Source organism: Clinocottus analis, unplaced genomic scaffold (assembly GCF_023055335.1).
Source record: "Clinocottus analis isolate CAN_PGR_092001 unplaced genomic scaffold, fCliAna1.0.p SCAF_25, whole genome shotgun sequence".
NCBI lineage: Eukaryota > Metazoa > Chordata > Actinopteri > Perciformes > Cottidae > Clinocottus > Clinocottus analis.
In genome coordinates, this window is record NW_027175987.1 from 1,906,489 (window position 1) to 1,929,207 (window position 22,719).

Consider the following 22,719-nt stretch of genomic DNA (forward strand, 5'->3'; position numbering starts at 1 on the left):
TTACATTGTCAGAGCCAACTTGCTTTTTAATGTCTCTCTTTGTTTACATTGCTTGGTGAGATGCAAATAAGTTTTTTACTCCAGTACTTAACTGAAGTATAATTTTAAGGCTACTTTATCTTTCTACTCCACTACATTTTGAAGCTAAATATTGTACTTTGTACACTACTTTTTACATTTAATTTAAACCTTCAGTTGTAGTTAAATTATGAATAAAAAAAAAATGACATCAACATGTAAATGATGGTATATTATTATAGATTAAGCTACCCAGCAGTAAATACAGTCATTTAAATCAGCCCCGCCTTCACTAGCTTCAACATTATGTAACACATAAATGCATTTATAATTATAATCTAGTAATATAATATAAGCCATTCAGTATAATTACTTTGACTTCAAGTATAGTTTGACGTTAATACTTGTGCATTTTTAGGACTTTCACCTGCAACTGAATCTTTACCCACTGTGGCATTGCTCCTTTAAGCAAAAGGTCAGAGTACTTCCACCGCTGTGTGATGGAGGCCTGTGTAGCGGCCTGTGGTGATAATGTTGTTACTTGTATTTCAAGTCGTTCCAAATTGATTTCTTCTGTGGTTCAAATATGTCACATGTTTTATTGATATGGAAGAATTTGTCAGATTCTTCGAGCCAGAGATCATGAAATGGCTGAGCTCCATTGGCTAAATTGAGTCGTCGGAGCGACTGCTGAGCTTGTGAAGTCACTGCGTCTGATCACATGGACCCGGCATGCAGTCTGTGTGTCTTTGTTCGCAGCTTGGCGAACCATGTGATTACTTTGGTCGGATGGAAAATGGTCACACTGGAGACTGAGGCATCTTTATTTTGCAGTCATTTTTCTGCTGAATTGGAAGTTAGCAGACAAAAGCCCTTGCTGTGAAGAGTTCATCTAACTTTGGCATCAGCATATATCCCCTCCTAATGCTACTAACACACAGACACACGCGATTCTTCCCTCCTGCTGTCTTACTGTGCCGCAGGGGGTGTATGACGACTGTGCTGCCTCCTTTTCCCCATGAAAGATTAAAAAGTGCATTCCCCCCATCGACTGTTGTCATTTTTTTTTTTCTCCTCAGCTTTCTTGCTCTCCCGTGGCAGCTCTTCTCCTTTCTTTTTATCTGGCTCAGGTCTCCTCCACAGCGAGTGGGATGAAAGGAAACGGAGGAACAAAACAAATGTTTATTTATTGTCGGCACACACACTTTGACAGGAGATGGCATGGTTCAAATTCTTTTGTTGAACATGGCTCGAAGTTCCTGTGTCCTGAATCATTTCTATGCAAATTAGCTGGAAACAGAATAAGAAAGCTAATCTGGGGATTAAAAAAATAAACTTTTATGGAGCTGTTGAATAGAGTGCTGTCAGCAGTAGTTTCAGTGTGTGGACGTTTTTCCTCCCTCAATTCATCTTCCTGTGACATATTAAAGAAAGAAGCAATACAACCATGACGCACTTTACCCATCAGGCAGAAAAGGAGCGAGATAGCGTTCATTTGGAGCCGTGTTTCTAGCCACCTGTCGAATATAAGACAAACATATTTACTCCTTCCCTTTTGGCTCTGTTTTTGGCCTCCACCAACTTCTTAATGGAAGTATGTAGCCGCTAAAGCTAAATGCTAAACTTCAATAACCAGCTAGTGTCTGTGTATTGTGGGCTACAATGGGCTTAAACATGTTTGCAATGTTTTAATAATGGAGCAGGTTGAGGTTTTTAACATAAAAAAACATTGTATTTTTTTTTTAGCTTACCATATATATGCAAAATATAAATCCGGGATATAATATTCATAACCTTTTATTACTGCACAATCACAAATTTGTTTTTGTTAACTTAGAATCAGCCTATATACGTAGTAAGCGTGTCCTCCATGTTGCACCGCCATGTTTCTACAGCAGCCAAACACGGGCTCCAGAGAAGGACTAGCACGTTGCTTGTCACCTGGAGGCCACCGTAGTTCTCCGACACCCTTGGACAAAGGAGGGTTGAGCGGAGGGCTATTCAGCTGGTTGCAATCTGGCACATCACCACTAGATGCCACTACATCCTACACGCTGCTCATTTCAAGTGTGCGGCAGTAGAGGAGAAGGACCGTTGACTCACTTTACCCTTTTATTGCATAACTTTCACTTGTGGCCAAAGTGGCTGCTTTGAAGGGGCGGAGTGGAAGTGCAGTGAAGCAGCAGGGACAAAGCAATAAAAAAAGTTTCATCTCTCTCTTTCTCTCTCTCTCTGACACACACACACACACACACACACACACGCACGCACGCACGCACGCTTGTTTGTATGTGAGAATCAACCAAAATCAAGAGTTGTGGGACATCACATCATTATTCCATTGTCTGTGAATACTTTCCCCTCTCTGCTGCAACCTGATTCAGCCTGCTAAAAGACTTTCAGCAGGTCTCCTCTGAACAAAATGAACTTTATTTTTAATTACGGATGCTGCAAAGTCACAGGCAGCCAGGGATGATAACGTTAGCGCTGTTATTAAGTACTACGGTGCTGGTGCAGGCACATTCTGGCTGTGTAAATGAAGATAAGTCGAAAAACAAAACAGCAAATAACAAGCAAACCGGAACCTGTCCTACAATAATATCAATGTCAGACAACAGTAGGCCATATCATAAGCTCCACAAAGGAACTTGTATAACAGTAGCCACAGTATGCCAAGGAAAAGCCTTTGATATCTTTTTGGCATTTCTTTCTAAATAAACACCGAAAATTACATGAAAGAAAGTGCTCGTATTAAAACCTTACTCATATAATGAACATAAAGTATTAACATTTTATTCAATAATATGTTTTTGGATTCCAACTTGAATAAAATAACCTTTGGCTAAATTATACTCCGTGATATAGAAGGGGACAGTTTTGCACATTTCGCCCAAATCTTAAATTGAGTCATCTGATTTGGCACTGCTGATTAGCAGATTGTATCAAAAAGGCTGTCAGATTGCCGCCAGTAGCTTTATTAAGATGGTAACGAGAGGGAGCTGCAGACATGAGCCCCCAAACCTATTAGTCATTACTTCAGCAGATTAGTTATTCATAAATCAAAGCTTTAAAGTGGCTCTTGGTAATGTAATGGCAAAGTCCAGTAAGTCTCCTTTCACACAGCACCTGCATTATCCATCGACCGCGCTGTAAAGGTTTCTCAGTGTGGTCCTTTTGGCATTGAGTCCTTTGCGGGCCATTTAGATTCCTATTTGGCTTAAGTATGAGGACGAAGCGCTCAAACACTCACCCCAAAGTATGATAAAGCAACAATTACGTTTGGTTGGAGGCTGATTACGATTTAATTTTAATGGGACTAAATTATTCCTCTGTTGTGTTAATTTCGGGCTCAATGAGAAGACGCAGAAAAGATATTACACTCAAGGATGGAGACTGCTGGCGAAAAGCGTTTATTAAGTTCACTGAGTCAGAAATTGGAGTTGAAACAAATTGTTCCTTAAGTGTGTGGGCAGTAAAATATAGGCCTAAATGAAAAGATGAAAGTGGATGCAAATGGACACACTTCTCCCTGCTGACTGAGTATTACAAAACCTTAAAGTAACACACATGAAGTAAACAACATGTGTCAAAGACAGATGCTGGTGTTCGACTAAAATATAATATCTTCTTAGTTATGGATCCACCTCCTGTTGCGTAAAAAAAAAATCACTGCTTTGAATTGTTCCTCGTGGTTTAACTTCATTGTCAGCATGATATTAGATCTTTTCCAGAACGTCTGTTGTTTGTTACATTGAGAGAAAGATTCCTCAGAGTAAAGTTGTCTCCTCTTTCCAGCCCCTGTGCGCCCAAGGTGAGTTTTTTAACCTCGTGCCCTTTCCAAATTTCCCTCCTCAATTATTCATGCGACCATGGAATATGGTTCACAGACAACAGTGAAGTTTGTGCTGCAGTGACCGAATATATATATATTTTTTTAAAGCCACAAAATATGTCCAATTAGCCTCTAATCTATTCCATTCCAGTCGCTGCACAACTCTGCTTCAGGTTTTGGCTCAAACGGGCTCCAGGAGTCTCTCGTGGATGACAGCAGGGAGCAGCGCTGGAGATGCTGTAGCTCACACAGCCGCTAGAAGCCGGAGCGCCGTGGTCCTCCCACCTTCTCAAAAAAAAAAAAAAAAAAAAGCTCCAGAGCGCAGCCGGAGGACGGGGAACAGCGACTATTCCACAAAATAAACCCGATGAATGGGACTTTGCCCTGCGCTGGATCCCGGAGCCTGGCTCCCTGCTGCGGAGGTGGGGCACGTTTGCGGACAGAGGGACAGTATTTTCTTTCAGTGAGACCCGAGGTGGAAAAAGACGCAGCAATGACAGAGCCGCAGTCGTGCGCAGCGGCGAGATAGACCAACTATTGTGGGGACGGGAGATCGGAAACACAACTGGGCGAGCAACGCCGGCGGCAGATGTCATTTCCAAACGTCGCAGCTGGTGCTGGTTTGGTGCCCCGCTGGTGTGCCGGACGGGCTGTCCTCGCGCTCTCCTTTTTCATCATCCGCTGCGTCTCCAGCGTTTCCACACTACTTCTTCTTCTGCTTCTTCTTCTTCTTCTTCGAGGGGGATCTCGTGCGGCTGTCCGCGAGGGAGTATTGCTGCAGAGACTCACGGGGAATGCCATGTGTCTCCGCGCGACATAGAAGCTCTTTGTGGGCTGTTTTGCACCGGGGACAGGTGGTGCCGCGCGCGTGCGAGCGTGCGTGCGTGTTGGAACTAACAGGAGGAGGAGGAGGGAGGGCGGGCGGGTGGGTGGCGGGGGGCGCGCACGGACACACAACCCCCTGAGACAGTTGTCCTGGGGATGTCAGGCCGGCGTACGGGATCAGTTTTTGCCAGAGACAGGTGCGACAGGGAGGAGTAGTTCACAGAGCCCGACTCAGGATCTGGTATCGCACTAACGAGCCTCCGCTCTCCCTCTGATCACTCTCGGATTTGTGTTGTTGTTGCTGGAGGGATCCAGCGGGACTCGAACCCGACTCGTGCCGCCGTTTGCTCGGCGCCCCGTTATCAGAGGTAAGTGGCCCGAGCTGTCCGGCGTGGAGGTTTGAGGTGGGTGGTGGGGGGGGGGGGGGGTTTGGGTTGGGGGTGCTGGTGGGTGCGCGCTCTGGGGGCACCACGGGCTTCAAGCTCGGGCTTCATTGTGTCGTCTCTGATGACATGACGGATTGAAGTTGTGCCATCCGGTGAAGACGAACAAACACCGAGCCGATCTGTCATCCCTCGCATCTTGTCCTTTTACAGTAGGTTGCATTGTATAATTCTCAATTTCATACTGCGTAGCTCGCAGCCACGCACACAAAAAACACACACACACACACACACACAAGCAGCTCTCAGCTGTCCGGAGCAGGAGCTTCACCGTCCGTGTATCGATTGGATATTGACACGGATCAGATCAGTGTGATTGAAAATGGCTGACAGTTTATGGATGTGTTTTTGGCCAAGATCATTTGTTACTGTACATCCTGACAGCTGGAGTTCACTCATCCACTTTGATCCACCTGGCTTCGCTCGAGGAGCGGTTCAATTTGAGAAATGTGTGACTTTCCTTGTTGTGTCGGGAGGAATTTTTGCCTTTTCGACGTTACATTTGTTTTTAAAGGGTAATTAGAAAACCTCATTTTCTCATCCAGTGAGTTGCAGAACAATAAGAACAGACTGCATCGCTCCTTCACTGTGGGACTAGTGGTAATGTGCCTCTCTTTTTGCGTCTTTCCCATTGTTGTGTCGTAAGATTGTGTGTTATCTGCTATAGCAGTTGTGTACGTTCTCCAGTCCTACCTGCTGGGCCCCTGGTCTCCAGTGCTCCATGCCTTCCAGCTCCCTCCCTCCCTCCCCTCTGCAGGAGCTGCTATCTTTACAGTACATTGAGTCTGTTGGCTGGATAATGTCAGAATCACATTTTTTTTTTTGCCTTCGGCACAGACCGCTGACTCCTAATAGCTGCCTCCAAGTCGTTCAAAGTTTCTCCATTTTGGAGCTGCGTGTTTTTGTTGTGGCCCCCTATTTCAAATTCAAATTTCCTTTCAGCTGCCTTTTGTCCAGTGTGGACTGGAATGAGAGACAGAGAAGTAAGAGAAGTCCCCGAGGGTCAGAGCATTCCTATAATGAGCCCCAGTGTGTGTGTGCGCGTGTGTTTGTGTGTGTGTGTGTGTGTGTGTGTGTGTGAGAGAGAGAGAGGAAAGAAGAGCAGGAGGCCAGTGAAAGACACATCTAAAGAAAGTGAGACACGGCTCCTTGTCCAGTGCAAAGGTAGAGACAGCCAAGGGAATACCGGCACCTCCACTAACCTTTCTGTCGCTCTGACTGTGTCAATCAGCCTTGGAGGACAAGAGCCTCTTTAATTCCCCATCCTGTGGGCTGTCACCCACCCTGGCAGTCTGAGCTCAGGGGTGCTGCCACAGGTTACACATAGATCATTCTTCCCTGCTGCTCAGCTGCTACACCAGAGGGTGATGTGCTTTTTTTTCTCTTCTTCTTCTTCTTCTTCTTTTCTTCTTCTTTCTTCCACGGAAACAACAGTGCATATGAGGGAGAGGAGGTAGGTGGTGGAGGTGAAGAAGTTCAGGTGAAACATGAAGGGGAGAGATGATCATACACTAATCACCGGAGTGTTGCAGCTTCTTCGGCACGACGGAGGAACAGCGGCGCCCTCTTCTCTCATGTGCCGACACCCTCTTGTAGGCCCGTCACGCCAGCAGTAATTACTGGAGGAGTGCTATCAGAGGGAATTAATTAATAGACAACAGAGGAAATACCTGTCTGATAGGATCTCTGATCTTCTTATTGCACCGGATCCAGTTTCCATTTGTTCAGGGGCAAAACACTTTGTGCGGAGTTGAGAATAGAATAGTTTTGCGGGCGCTTCAAGTCATTTTTAGAATGTTTTTGAAGGGAAAATCAACACAGAAATAAATCGTGGCTGCATTCTTCTCATCGAGCGCGGCGTAAGATTGTGAAGCAGATCCGGCGGGAAACAAAATGATCAAAAGGCAGACCTTGGAGCTGCAGCACTGTTAATTTGACCTGAAGTCACGTTCTGAAACCGCCACAGAAATAAAAGCACTTAGTCGAGATTTAACTCTCTAATAGTGGCATTTAGGTTCCAACAGTTGAAGGTTTTAATAGAAAGCTTGCTCAAAAGAGTTGAATATCTCCCTGCAGGCAGGGGAGAAGGGATACATGTTTTCTCAGTTATTATATAAATAACCAGACTGTAGGAAGCTTTGCTCTTGCCAAAAGAAATGACTCAGTGGGAGGGGAAGAGGGGGGGGGGGCAAGATTGCACAGACATTCAAGGCAAACATAAGGAAAGCAATCGAAGGAACGCTTTACCTGATGTTAGAGCCGATGTCCCGAACACTAAATGTGATTAGTGGAGAAACCCCAACGGTGAGGAAAAAAAGCAATAGTGGCAAGTAAAAGCTTAATATAGAAGCTTGTGTTTTGTGTCAATGGAGAACTCAGATAACAGGGCTAAATGTGTGCCCAGGAAACCAGGCAGGGGGTTTGTACCGCTCCAAGGTCCCAGTACTGATGTCAGTTTTTGGCGACGTTCCCCCCCGCCCCCCTCACCCCGTCCCCAGTGCTTCTCCTCGCAGCTTAACAAACTGCTCAGCGGAGCTTGGCTAATCCTTGGCTATAGCTGTGCCCAGTGATTTATCATAAAGTTAGTTAATTCGGGGGAGATCTGCAACATCCCACCATACACCCATGCCTCTGACAGATCCCCGCTGTCCTCACCGCAGAGTCTGAATCACCAATTAGTTTGAAGAATAGTTTGCGTGTGTGTGCTCTTAAGTGTGTGCGCAGGCCATTAAGACGCGAGGAAAGACAGAGCGAGAGTTTGTCTATCGGAAGGAAACATAGGCACATTGTTCATCACATTGTGTCTGTTTGCCATCCTGTCTCGTATGGACTTTGTGTGTGTGTGTGTGAGTCAGTCCGTCTGTCTGTGCCCCCATACAAGTGTGATTCAACGCTGTCCGGCCTCGCTTGAATGGACGCCCTGTTTGTGCCCCGTTGCTGACGCCAACAGCCGCTCTGCACCCTTTGCCTCGGCGCAAGTGTCGCGCCCTCTGTGCTGAAATAACAGGTGCCTTTTTTTGCACAATGACTTAATCCCCTCTTTCCCACCTCCCCCCCACTGCTGCGTCACCTGTCGGCCCCAGGGCAGCTCCAGCGTGGAAATAAAAATCATGCATTAGTCAGACACAGCTTGCTTTCTAAGACAAGACCACACACACCTCGACAAATTGGGCTTTTGTTCTCGGAGCAGAACATTTGTAGAAACCCGGATTCAACACGAAAGCCGAGGGGGGGAGAGAGGGGGTGAATATCACGGGCGTTCTCTTATTCGAAAAATAACTTCTTCAACCCAGTCATGATCTAAATTGTGGCCCTTTTGCTATCCTGTATCTACAGGTAGAGGGGCAATTTTGCACATTTAGTTCGTCCCGAGGAGTAATCCTCAGCCTGTGAAAACAGTTGTATAACATCTTCTGTGCCTCTGGAGGGAGCTGTCCAAAGTTTGAAAGATGTCATCTGCGTTATCTCTGATTTAACAGAAAGCCTGCGTTACAAACCGAAGGCCTGGAGTTTGAGTGGGTATTTAAGAGGACAGGGGGTATTTAATTGCATAATGGGAGATGTCGAATCCTGTGTTTTTTTTCTTAGATTTACCCATGTTCTAGGGACTAAGAGTCAGGATATCTTGGCCTCTGCTGCTTCTATTTTTATCATACTTATCCTGTCTCTTGTGAGCCCCCCCCCCCCTCTCCATCTCTATGAAAGTGCATTAAACTGCTGCAGTAGCCCTGCAAATCCCCTTTGCCGTTTAGACACTGCTTTACATGAGACTTAAGTTAAAGGCTCAGTTCACCCATATCATGAACAACAAAAATAAATATAAATACTCTCTCACTTCCTGCAAGTAAGAAATACTGCAAGTGGTACAATTTTCAACCAGGCAGATAGTTTGGGTTTTAGAAATCTCGCCCAGTGATTTCTTCCTCCCTCTGAATGCAATGGAAATGAAGGGAATTTCATTTGTAATACCCCGAGAAGTAAAAATAACTATTTTATTGGTCGGAAGTGTTTCCACCTCCAGAGGCAAGTGAGATTTCTTGCGAAATCCGTGAACTTTAAGATCCCGTTGGCTGAAGTTTCTCTTCTGCAAAAATGAGTCATACGGTCAACATTTGACTCTAATTACATTTCAATATTGCACCAAACGCATGTGCACCTGTGTTGACTTAGAAGTGTTCTATGTGGGAGCAGAGCTGTCGCCATCTGCACCAGCCTCGTCCGAGACTGACAGAATGGTAGGAAATACTATTGAGCTGCAGAGTCTGGGTGTTAAACTTGGCGCCCCGGCCTCCTTTTTCTTTTTCTCTGTCATTCTTCCTTCAGCATCCCTCTCCCCGCTACTTTCCTTTGCACTTTCTGCCTCCATACCGCTGCTCCCCTCATTACCTCTCTTCTCCTGCCTCCCCCCCCCCCCCCACTCCTCTTCCTTTCTGTCCTTCACTATCCTCTCCTTCGCTTTCTCCTCCCGCCCCCCCCGCCCCCTTCCTCCCTCTCTCAATCTCCTCTGGACCTTGATGTCAAGGCCTCTCAGGCAGTGTGGTCTCTGTCTGCAGGCTGTCAGGGCAGGGACACTGCCCACTGGGACCCTGAATGGGACAAATTGACCGTAACAATGTTCCCACTTAGCATGTGGAGCTGGGAGAAAGAGAAGGTGAAAAGGAGGGCCTGATGATTGAAGGCCAGGCCAGCCACATTTAGGGGGGGGGGGGGGGGGGGGGGATTGGTGGAGAGGAAGGGAGCAGGACAGCTCTTTGAAATGTATGAATTGAACACTTGCATTAAATCTCACACCTCGTCTTTTTTTTAATCCTCTCCTCACACGTTCTCTCTGCACATATGGCTTTTATTGTTATTTGCCCAAGGCTAGTGCTGGGGTTGCCATAGCAGCAGGATAAACACGTTTGCCTGTGACCCTGCGAGCTCTTACACACACACACACACACACACACACACACACACACACACACACACGCCTCTTTTTCAAGGCACTTCCAGGGGGGTTCATCAGGCCTGGAAGTTTGATCTGCTCTAAGGTGCTAGCGCTGCCTCACAAAGGGTCAAGGATCATCCGCCCCCCCCCCCCCCGCCCCCACCCTCCGCCCCGCCATTACAACGCAATAAGGCTTGTAGCCCACCGGGACCACCGCCGCCATTTAATGCTGCACCCACGTCATCTGGCTCTCTCGCTTTTATCTTTTAATCACTTGTTTTTCCAGTCCTGTCTTCCTTTCACTCTCATCTCTCCGCCTGCTTCATACATCCAGTGCAATGCCAAGGCAGCCAGAATAGATGAGAGTTCAAAGAAGGAAGCCTGATATAGTCAATAATAAGCACGCTTTCATTTTTCTTTCAAACATTCTCTTTCTCATGGCTGTGCTCATTGGCAGCCACAGGCGAGTCTCCCCTCTGAGTTTGTAAAGTCTATGATTTCAATATTTTTTTTTTGTGTGTGTGTGTGTGTCTATGCCCTTTAACTGTGACAGAATGTCTTGGAAAAGTTGGAGGGATATCATGTTGTGTAAGCCTGAGGTGGCACAGTATGACAGGAACAAAGAATGCAGCTGCTATCACCAAAGGCCAAGTGGCTGTTGAATAAAGATGCTTCCCGTTGGTGAAACTGGCATTCCATGTAGGCTTATTGTACCTCCACAGGGGGAGTGTGTTGTTGCGCGTGTGTCTCTCCTATATCTGAATAAGGTAGACACCGGGGATCCTTCCATTCTCTGCAGCCCTGGAAAAAGAGACATTTCCATGAGTATAAACTCAAACTGGCAGCGAACCATGAGCGATACTGTGGGAGACGGGGATGAAAAGACGGGCAGACATGACGGAGACGGACAACGACGTTTACTTCCTGGACACGGATAAACAGTGTGTGTGAACTGAATTTTTTTTTCACGGCCTGTTTGCTGCCCTCCCCCTGCTGCTCTCTGCATCTCTTCCTTTCTCACACACAAACACACACACACACACACAAATACACACACACCCCATCGCGTCTCTGGCGCTCACACTCTTATGAGGTCCTGGTGTCAGTAGAGCCCCAGTCTGTTAACAAGAGAAGAGACTAATGAGGGGCCATGGTCAGGACGGGAGTGGACAGGCCGGTCCCGCGTACCACCCGCAATACATGAATACACACTGGTTCATTGAAGCACACACTTGCATATTCCCAGACAAATATACACACTCACATCTAAGAAACAAGTCACCACAAGCCCAAAGCCGCGAGTAGCATATTTAGCGCCAGCAGCCATACCGCAATTATATTATTTTTCTCCTCTGGCATGATAAAAATAGCAACACTTATTTCTATTATGGCATTCTCAGACACACTCGGCGCACCTCCACTGTTTCATTTCCCGTGCCAGGCTGCTACGACCGTTCAGCAGATAACTATGAAGACTCAGTTTAACTGCTGTATGGTGGGAGACATCGCGTCGAGGATGCTGGTCACACACATCCGGAATCATTTCCCGCACCAGCGCAGCGTGAATCTGTATAAAACCATGCCCTCTGGGCCAGCCGTGTATTATCCCGCTTCTGTTTTTATAGCTGATTCATTTCTTCGGGGAACTTCCAGCCCAAATGGCTCCATCCTGTAGTTTTATGGTCGCAGAGACGCTGCAAAGATAAAATGAGAATGTTCTCATTGGTTTTGTCGGTTGTCGACAGATTTGTTTACTACTTCCGCTGCAGCTTTTCCCGTTGTCGCTGTGGTCTCGGCTTGTCTCGTCGACGGTCTGCTTTAAGCTCTCGTGACCGTGTACGCTCATTTTTCTGCCGAGCAACCACCTCTTTTTTTTTTTTTGCGCTTCAAGGTAATTAACAGCTTAACGCGTCCAGTGACCTGGACGAGTCAGTCATGCTGGAAAAAAACAAAACAAAAAGAAAGCCGGCTCGCTGGCACTGGCGGCGGGGCAGTTGGCGAAGTGGTGGGACGGAGCCGAGACTGTGACCCCGCTGTCCCGCTTCACTCTGCCACGGCGAAGTGAAGGGAACGAGCGGGAGAAGGGCTGCGGCGGGAGGGCGGCAGCGACATGTCGACGGTTGACGGGTGGAGCTGAACTCAGGGAAGCAGAGAGAAGGATATCGGTTTGAAAAAACAGCAGCGGAGTCTGGAGGGGACGCTTGCTCTGCCTCTGTTGCCGTTGCAAAGTGGAAGCAAAGTGGGTCCTCGAACGTACTCGCCTAAATTAACAGCTCAGAAGCACCAATTAATGTACAGCCTCGCTGTGGGTCTCTGCTGCGCCGAATCAAAGGGTTTCTTGCTGTGCAGTGCGTCTGCTCATCTCCTTAGCACCCCACACCCTACACCCACACACACACACACACACACACATACGCAGGAACATGCACAGAGGGGATTTTAGCCAAGGAACTCGAGCCAATGAGTGAGAGATGGGATGAAAGTGTTGCATGGAGCTTAAAGCTGAATGTCAAGGTTAAAGAACAAAAGGATGATGATTTGGGGCTTTGTGTGAGTGGCAAGGGGATGAAGGGGGAAGGTGAAGTTTGATGCCGGGATGAGAAGAAGACGAGATGACAAAAGAGGAGAGGGAGGAGGACGGAGCGTGCTCTCCGAGGGCGGGAATCACAGAGACGGACCCCGGGTCCCATCTGGAGGCAACAGGTCCGGTGACAGCAGGCTGGTTCACAGTCCAAGTATCCCAGTCGTGTGTGACAGCCAGGACCGGAGCCAGGGTCTCCCCTTGTCCAAGACCCCCAGAGACCCAGCCAGTCCACCAGCAATCTGTCCCGCGGCACTAACCACTTCAGTGAGACGGACGGGCACGTTGGTGATGTTCAAATTGAAAGTGGATGCCTGATAATAGCGCCGCTATCAGAGATGACGGGGCTCCAAAGAAAATAGTCGACAGTCTGTATTCTGAGGGAAATGTGGAACTGATAGAGAGGATTTAAGCTCCTTCACAGCAAATCTGTTATTGCTGTACTACATTATGTCTCGGCCTGAATTCATTACCATTAATGCTCACTTGATATACAAGGAGCGGTAACAATAGCAGTCACAAACCAATAAGCCACTAAAGCAAAAATAATTGATATCCTACACACATAACAGCTACTTCTAAAGCCTGCGTGCTGTTACAATGGAGCTGTTGATTGGCAAGTCTTCTGTGCCGGGGTTTTTCTGTTGGTCTCTGTGCATTCAGAATCCCATCGCTAGCGTGCTCACAGTAGCTAGTGGGTCATTCGTATTTGCATGTAAATGTTTTTCACCCCTTGGCTTGACTGGTGGGGCAATCAGAATGGCTCTCTGTCTGTATCACTAAGAGGGAGGCTGCAATGACTGACTGTGACATTCAGAGCTCAGGCCAGGCTTCACCCTTTGCTTTCATTGGCTCGTTCGCTCACACGTTTGTTTCTGTGGGAAGGAGAAGGCAAAAGACAGGAAAGGGTGGGTTTTTTCGTGTGTGTGTGTGTGTGTGTTTGTCGTCGATGTGATATCTCGTCAGTCGATCCTTTAGTGGGCCTTCACGGTTTCCGTTCTGAACGGCTTGATTAGCTGGAAACAACAGGAGAATCAGACCGCGTCATCCCGCGTCCTCCTACCTCATCATCCGGCCCCCGGAGCGTCAGCTTGGCCACCTCCAGCGTCCCATGGCGCCACCGACATGGACTCTTTGCGGGGATTTTTCTTGCTCGGACCAGCGTGACACACACAGACGCTGGCGCACACACACACACACACACACACACGCAGACACACACCTCCCACATGGCGATGATGGATACATGTGCAAACGCGTATCTTTTACGACGGAGGAGTGTTTGTGCTTGACTCATGTAGCACATCCCATGGTTTGGCAGTCTGTCGGGCGTTTATCAGCCCCTGCTATCAGATGCATCATGGTCCTTTTGGTCTCTGAGCTTCACCAGCTGGGTTTCTCTGCTCGCTGAGCGAGGCGGGAAGAGGGGACATTAGGGGACAAGGACACTCAGGAGGGGTTGAACGTTTTGAGGGAAGACGTTCAGCGAGTGAACGAGGACATAATTCATCTAAATACTCTGTTACTGTTGGAATGTGTGTTTATTTTATGAATATATCCATGGAGCTGACACTATTTCAAACATGTCTGTTTCGGCAACCGCAATGCTCCAGTAATTCCATTACGACTCTGTTGGCTGCTCATATTCGCTGTATTCCTCCCTGCACTGATGTAGGTGCATCTTCCGTCTTCGTCTAAGCATGCGAGGACGTCTCTGCCAATGTAGGAAGTTGTGTGTGTACTCGCAGTCTAAATAAACACACAAACTATTTTTAAAAGTTTCCCATTCCCAGTTTGTGTTTGTGTCTGTTTGATGTGACTGCACTTCAAACATTTCTCTAATCCCCCTCCTTGACATTTGAGCACTCAGTTCTTTTATCCCAATCATAGGATGTTACTGTACGGTTAGTCCGCCGCTCAACGGAAACATTGGTTTGTTGCTGTCATTATGTGGTCTTTGCTGTGTTGGATGTTCTTGTAAATATTGTCTGAGAGGCTGAGGCAGCTCGTGGGCTTAAGATGCCAGCGTATCCGCCTTTTAATCATGCAAAAATGTACAGGAGTTGGTTCCAGTTAGCTTGTCTCCGGGCTCACAGCGCACTGATTTTGACACCTCATCAGTTACACGTCTCTCAACAACGTGACTCTCGGGCGACTCCCCTTGACCCTGTCCTCACCTGGTGACGTCACTCGCCGCCTCAACACCCCGTTGTGCGCATCAACGCGCGGCTCACTCGTTACCTGCTGTGGCTGCTCTAACCTTTTCAACAATTAGCCGCTTGCTCCTTCTAAATAGCCTCGCTTGTTCTGTCTGTTTCATTTCAAACGCAGCCACTCTCTCCCCTGGCTCGTATGTATAGAGAGAAACTCGATCCCCGAGTCTAAACTCGAGTAATAAACAAGACAGAAAATGCCTGAGAGCTGACTCTTGCAGGCCAGAGATACGTCATGTACCATGAAGCTTTAAGGGTGCTGTCACGGAGGGAAAGCGTCGGCTGTTTTTTTTTAAAAAAAATGTGTTAATCTTCTTTTTTTTTTTACTTATATGAATGTTGGAGACGAAAAGCAATAAAAGCCATCTTGTTGCTGCAGTATCAAGTAAACAGAGGCCCCGGCCAAAATAACCCAAATCATCACAGAAATATGCAGCCAATCAACACGCTTTCAGCGTGGCCTCTTGCCTTCCCAGCATGCTGCTAACTCACAATGGAGCATTTATATCTGCACATTTTTTTAATTATTGACGACCCTTGTTGAGCGTGTTTTTAATTGTTCTAACCTGAGAGGGCGAGCGGAGTGCTCGTGTCAAAGATGGCAGTCACTCTGAAATTCCTTGTTATTTTTTTGGGCCACTACTTGGGTGGACAGTTTTCATTTATTTTTACTCTCTTTCGCTCGGTTTTTTTGGGGGGGGCTTGGGCCGCTTCACCTGGCATAGAGAGCCTCTCTGCTGTCATCAGCACCATTAACGGCCACAACAAAGTAGCTTTGAAGCTCTGCAGGGCTTAGGCCGTAATAGGAGGACAGCTCCAGGCTCACACTATAATGGAAGGGAAAGCTCACGGGCTCCACTGTTTGCTCCTTCGTTCAGATATCTGCTCCTTTTTTATAAGATGCGGCGCCGCAGACATCTGGGCCAATTACTCTGTCTTTGTGTTCGTCCACCTTTTCTTACGGCCCCGTGTCACAGTTTTTGACGCCGCTGACATTAAAGGGGACAAATGAAGCGACGCGGATCATAGCCGGACAGGATAGACGACGCTAAAGCGCCGCAGTAAAATCGTCGCAGTAAAATCGTCGCTCTCCGGCAACTATTTTTAAGACAGAGGTAGCAACTGCTGGAAGCTCAGTATTTACTGCTGTCTCGTCTCTTAATTGGATGCATTATGTTCATTTCCTTTGCCGCTTTTCAAATCTTAATCAGATGTTTAATTTGCAGCCTTGCAGGATTTTTACCAGCTGGCTCCAAACATCTCCATCTCTTCATCTTCTGTGTTTGTGTGTGTGTGTGTGTGTCTCATCGTGATTTCCTCAGTTTCTTTAGTAGTCAGGCGGTGTATGTGAGCCTCTGGCTGTGTGTGAAGGTAGGTGGGTGAACATAACAGACAGTGTCTTCTGCCTGTTCCTGTATTAATTCAATGAGGCCAGTGGAAATGTGACAGGGATTATTGGTCTGCTCGTCAGTCCACAGAAGAAAAGACGGAAGCGGCTGCGAGGAGCCTTCATTAATATAATAACAGTCCTCGGTTAGAACAGCTAGCATGCTCTCTATGTAAAGCGTTCACACACACACACACATACACACCGAATGGCCGCCCACTAGACTCTCCGCAGCCACCTCTCCTTCAAATTTATGTATTTGTCACTTCTGCCAAAATTCACAAAATGCAAAGACGGAAACTGATTATGCTTCTCCTCGTGTTCACGGGCAACGCGATCAGCATTTCCTCGCCATTGTCGAGTCGCTTCCCTGGCGCTGATAAGGAGTAATTGCCAGTGTGGCAGTTGACTTGCTTCCTTCCTTGAGAGTTGCCATCCAGGCTGAAGCAGGCGTCGAGACTCTCTTTGTTCCCGTGAAAAAGTCTACATCAATATCTTTGTCTGGAGGTGGGGAGATTTCGTTTGCATCAGATAATCCCTTTTCTCTCCTGAAATTAGTTTCTCTCTCTTGAGGCTAACACGCAGAAGCAAAATTACAAATGAGCCAGGATTACAAATGTAGAAGTGTGAAACAGAACAGATAGGGGAATGAGTGGAATGAGTGGAACAAGTGTGTGTGTTTGTGTGTGTGTGTGTGTGTGTGTGTGTGTGTGTGTGTGTGTGTGTGTGTGTGTGTGTGTGTGTGGAGGAGGCCTCTCTGCAGTCAAGGACTTTTGCTGGGATACTTACCTGATTGAAATGAATAGATTCCTGGATAGTGGATGCAGGAGGAAGGGGGTGTGTGGAGTGGCAGCCTGAGGACTCATCAGTCATCACACACACACACACACACACACACACACACACACACACACACACACACACACACACACACGCTCACAGACACACAGGCTGGCTCAGTGGCTCATTAATGCATTTTAGCACCACTGGCTACCCCAGGCAGCAGGCCAACCCAAAAAACAGAAGCTAAGAGGTGATGCTCACCGCGGGCCACCCTGGGCTGGGTAGAGGGGTAAAGCTGAGCCTCTGGCAAGTTTTCCATGTCAGGATCCATACACGGACTAATGAAGAGCCGAGAGAGAGAGAGAGAGAGAGAGTGAGGCTTCAATCAAACTGAATAAAGCAACAAGAAACATGCACACGAGCTTCAGCACGAGCACTGGCGGGCGCTAAAAGCAGCTCAGCTAACAACCGCTGATGTTTCACCGAGGAGCTGATATTTAGTTAGACTCAAGGCTTAGGAGTGTCTCTGTAAGTGGATGTAGTGATAAATCTTAAAGCAGAACACTCTCCCCGAGCCAGCGCCGTGTTGTGGTGAACTAGTTCTCCTTTATCCGAGCGTCGGGGGACGCAGACACACAGGGGAGACGAGGTATAGGAATAGAGCTTTTCTCCATAAACACAACTACTGCCTCATTGAAACAAAGTCTGTGTGTGTGTGTGTGTGTGTGTGTGTGTGTTTATCAGAGCTTTTTTTCAACCTCCCATGACAGCTTCCATCAGCACGATTATCAGGAGAGCAATATTGCTTTTGTCAAAGCGGTTCCAGGGGCAGAATATTGTTATTTAGTCTGTGTATACGTCAGGACATTTTGTTATTGTTGTCAGGCGAAGCAGTAGCCGCGCTCAGGAGAGCTCAGAGTGGGGTTGCTTATTTTTTAAAGCTCAGCAAGTCTCCAGCCAAGGCAGCGAGTTTCTCTTCCAAGGCCTCCTGAGAGTCAACCCCGAGGACCTGGACTAATTCTTCTGCATCACATTACCATTCTCATTAATGTGACTGATTACGCACTTGGAGAGAGTGGGCCACAGTCGTGAGCCAACCGGCCAAAGTGTTTACTGGCACACAAGTGTGAAAAATCCGAATGCCCACTCGTGTTGAGTCATTTGCGTCTTAGATCATTCTGACGGCTGCGAACAGACCTTTGACATCTCATTCTCTGTCGGAAATGGATTTCCGTCTTATTGAGCCGGTGGTTTCGTCCGCCAGGCTGTGTTTGTGTGTGCGTTGTGTCAGCGTGTTCCCGTGCTGACGGAAGGGAGATTTTGCCAAAGTTAGAGAAAACTTCATGTTTTGATCACACAATTAATTAACCTTCCTCGGCTCGCTGTTGAGAGCGGAGGACGTTATGTAACTCGATAAAGGTTTCCATGGAAGGAAATATATTTTGCTAACAAGCAGATCCCATTTTGTCAAGCAGTAGTTGTTTCCATAGTATTTAATGTCTCCTTGTGTTTACTGTTGGAGGGAGATCACAACAATGCACAAAGTAGCTTTGACTAAGGAACGGAAAAAAAGAAAATGAGTTAACTAGAAAACAAGCCGTCTTGGCTTCTCTCTGCACTAAGTGAAGTTCTTGAATGGGTGAGAAAAAGTAATAACACTTAAAGTATGAGACATATTTGTGATAATTAGATGTTGTGCAGAGACTGTTTAAAATGCGGACAGACTTCAGAGGATAGGAAAACACAACACCCCAGAGCCAGCCCTTGTCCCGACTACAGCCATTATTGGTTTCATTACAACTGGAACACAACATAAATACTCTGTTATTTCAGAGTATTGTGACTTTCTTCAGCTCCACTCAGAATAGAAAAATGGAAATAGTTCTGCGTCTGACTGGACTTCTAATCAGTATGCCCCTTAATATAAATATCCCACCGCTATATGTACTGCAGGCTCAATATAGAACAGAGATCCCATCTGCTTGATTTGTGTAAGTCAATCTTTATTCATAGGGCAGAGACACATTTAGGAGCAAGAGTCAAGTTTACAATTTAAAAACAAGAAGCCCTCCAGGCCTTCAAAAATCACATTATAATGAAGAAAAAACAAATAAATGAACTGAGTGCAGTTAAACATGATGCTACTAGCAATATTATAATCATGCCCTGGATAGGTTTTCTGAAACTGGAGATACTACCCAGAGTATTAGACATAAAAAAAAAAATCTGTTATTCCAGGAGACAGGAGCAAATGGCCCAGGATGCTCATCTAATGTAATGGTGTGTGTCAGCATGTGAAATGACGACTGGCATTTTAACTGGCCAATAATACAGTCTTTATGGTTTATGGGACTGGAATTATCAGATGAGGTCCGACCACCTTGAGGCTTCACTTCCATTGGTCGCTGTCGACGTACATATGTGGAGAGCAAACGCACCGACGGGCTAATCTCTACCTGCAAAGTATGGCTACGTTTGGTATGCTAATGCAACACATGCAAAAACAAATCACGGTCAACAGAAACTGGCCGGAATTGAAATAGGCATATGTATTTGTTTTCATTAGGTTCAAGACAAAGTTTCACTTTTTACAATGACTCAGTTAAAGTATTATTCATGTTACATGATGCTACAGATGACACTAAAATGTCAATAATCAGGAAATAAAAACTCTCTTGGGATTATATGTCCTGGTCAAGGAGTTAAGGTACATACAGTAACAGGTGTTAACTTCTCTACAATGAGATGGGCGTTGTCTTCCTGTCCACCTGCTACCAATGCTGGGATGCCATTGGACACATGCTATGGATGTCCGCTGCACAAATTTGCTTGAACCTTTGACCACAAATCCTGGTTAAAAATCATGTTGGAAATGTCAATGTTGCATTGATATTATTGCCGTTGCTCTATGCAATGTTACCCTTGTGTGTTTGCACAGCCCCAGTCCTGCACACTGGCCGGAGTCCTTCCTCTAATGTCGTGGTATTACTGCTCTTGGTCTCCCCGCTGTAGCCCCGGGCTATCAGAAACAATTGCCTAGATTGTGTCAATGGAGCCAGTGGAGCAGGTGAAGGCATCCGCATCCCAGTGTAAGTCTCAGGTCAGTGACAGTGAATGGCCTTCGCTTACTACAGCGTGTGAGTTCAGCTGGAAGGAAACCAGCTCGGCCGGAGAAGCTATGCGCCTCTCCACAGGGACCTTTGTATCAAGCTGAGCAGAGCGCTGCTTTCAGAAGAAACAAGGCACAGTGTTTGCCTCTGTTTGTGTGCATATGGGTTTGTGTTTCTGTGGACTTTTCTACCCCACTGTCCAGCTGACCTGGAGTTTGTCCAAAGGGCCACACCACAGCCCACCTTCCCCTCTCCTTTCCACGCACCCCTCTCTTGCCTCCGTGGTCGTCGGCTCGGGCACGAAAAGATGGTGAGGCTGGGTCGCTTCCAAAATGATTTCCATTGCCGCATAAGTGCCTCTGGAAGAATGCAACTTGGTACATGCCAGGAAAGGAAAGGAATAAATGACCCTGGAGTGAGAGCTTGAAGTGGGCCAATCGACTTTTCTTTTTTTTCTTTTTTTTTTTTAGGAAGACTGCGTTTGCATCTCGCCAAGGCCCAGCCGAGCAAATTGAAGAATTTGGAGCAGCGTAGAGAACAGCATGAGGTGGAGAAGGAGAATAAGCTAGAATAAATGAGAAAGATTGCTGGAGTTTGGAGGAAGGCTTGTTGCTACTCTCCATGGCCAAGCCTGGGATATAGTGGGGCTTTTGAAAGGAGAGGCTACGCGATTACAGCAGAAGGGAGGAGAAAGAAGATAGAGGCAGACAAGGAGATAGGCTTTTAAAAGCTCCATTTAATTAGAATAAGCCGCTGAAGAATTGAGAAGACAGCAAAACGAGTGGGCGTGAAGACGGAGAAAACACGAGCAAAGGGGAAAGCAATGTTCCCCCTTTTGCATTTTGTAATTGTTCCGGCGTGTGCATGTTATTCCCCTCCCTGTTGCTTTTGCAATTATCCTGGGACCAGGGGCGGTCTCCCTGAAGTCAGAGTGCTTGAGACACTTGGGTGGCTTGATGGAGTTTGGCAAGTAGCGGCGCACACACAGGGCCTAAAGACACCGCTTACTTAATTAACCAAAAAGACTCCAACTGACTCTCCAGGCTGGCGAACGGGGACGTCGGCCTCGGTCTTTCGAATTTCCAGCAACAGAACGTGATTGCATCGTGACCTGAGTGTGTGTGTGTGTGTGTGTGCTCACGTTGTTGTGCATGTGTTTCTTCTTGTGTGTGTGTGTGTGTTTTTACAGCAGCAGAAGGGGAAATGTTGATGAGTGCGGGTAAATAAACGGTAAGGGAGCGTTGGCAGACAAAGCACGCTGCGATCTTGTAAACCAGTGGTGGAAATGATTAACATCCGCACCGTCCCCAAACGAACCCCGACCGCTTTCCCACCGCCTCATTTGTTCTCACTGTCAGTCTGGGGCCCTCATTCTCACTCGAAAAAAAGAAAGACGGTGTATAATTGTTTTCAAGAAAAACACTTGGTTTCAATCAAAAAAAAAAAAGAAAAAAAAAAAAAGGTTTTATTACATCTTGCGATCTTAATTAGCATTTCATAGTGATGACCTCAAATTCACGTCGTCTCCGCAATGCCGGCGAATCAGGAGCGTGAAATGCCAAAAAGATGTCTCACTGTCTGTCTGTCTGTCTCCTCCTCCCGTGAGTGTTTTTCGAAACAGCGTCCTGCGGTTTTTAGCACATCACACCGTGTCCGCTGTGTGGGGAGTGACGGCTCGGCCGCTGCTGACTCCGCCACACAACCTGCAGAGTTTGCAGACACCCCGTGACCCTTCATCCCTTCGCCGCTGTACACAATTTGCCACGGCGGCCCTGTATATCGCCTGTGCCCTGACATTTTAGCTTTGCCCTCCTATTTGCCCTGTCCCTTCTCATTATGAGACTGCATCCCGTGCTGTCACAATAGCTCTTTCAGGTGGTCCAGCCTGCTTACGGACGCGCTCCGGCTTCACTCTGTGTGTGTATGTGTGTGTGTGTTTTAATTACAGTCTGTACGCTTTATATTTGTTCTCCCATTTTTTTTTTTGCCGAACCCATCCCGCCCCTTCGCTTCTCCACGTTCATGCATCTTTGCCGCATTGACCCGCGGTGTGTTCTGGAAAGCCACTTCGCTCTCTCACTTCAGATGTTGGGCCCCTGCCTGCGTGACCGTGGTCTGTGTCTGCACAGCTCAACATTTCCCTTCATTATCCCGGGTCTTCTCGTGGCGGCTCTGCAAATTGGCCTGATGGTGAAGCAGGCCGTGTTGTCCATTGAGCTGCCGTGTCAGTATTAGTTGCCTGGCACCAGCTTTTGTTCCCTCCGGAGGTAATTGCGAGCGAGGGGGTTTAAGTAATGATATGTGACAAGGGTGAGGGTATGGGCGTGCCATCCGTCATCCATCTGAGTGTATCAGGCCACGAAAAGGATCTCCTGTGAAGTGTGTGGTGTCGCTTTCGTGACATTTCCAAAGTTAAGACCACGGGGGCTTTGGTGTTCAAAACCCGCAAAAGGGAGACTGAATGAAAATGATATTCATATCAGGTGCAGTTGAACTCCGCAGTCGTGTTGGTGGTTTACAGACGTGGCTGTCGGCCCCTGCCGTCTTTTCCTCTTCTCGCGCGCAGTGCTTTAGTTTCGTTACGTCTCTCTGAGTCT

General features: G+C 47.1%; 1 protein-coding gene across 1 annotated transcript in view; it reads left to right on the plus strand.

Annotated features, from left to right (window-relative positions):
- The first annotated feature begins 4,802 nt into the window (after nt 1-4,802).
- sema6bb (sema domain, transmembrane domain (TM), and cytoplasmic domain, (semaphorin) 6Bb) overlaps nt 4,803-22,719 on the plus strand; it is a 119,057-nt gene continuing 101,140 nt past the window's right edge. The window contains exon 1 of the mRNA XM_068591207.1: nt 4,803-5,043. The gene's annotated coding sequence lies outside the window, so the exon portion shown is untranslated. The remainder of the gene's footprint in view (nt 5,044-22,719) is intronic.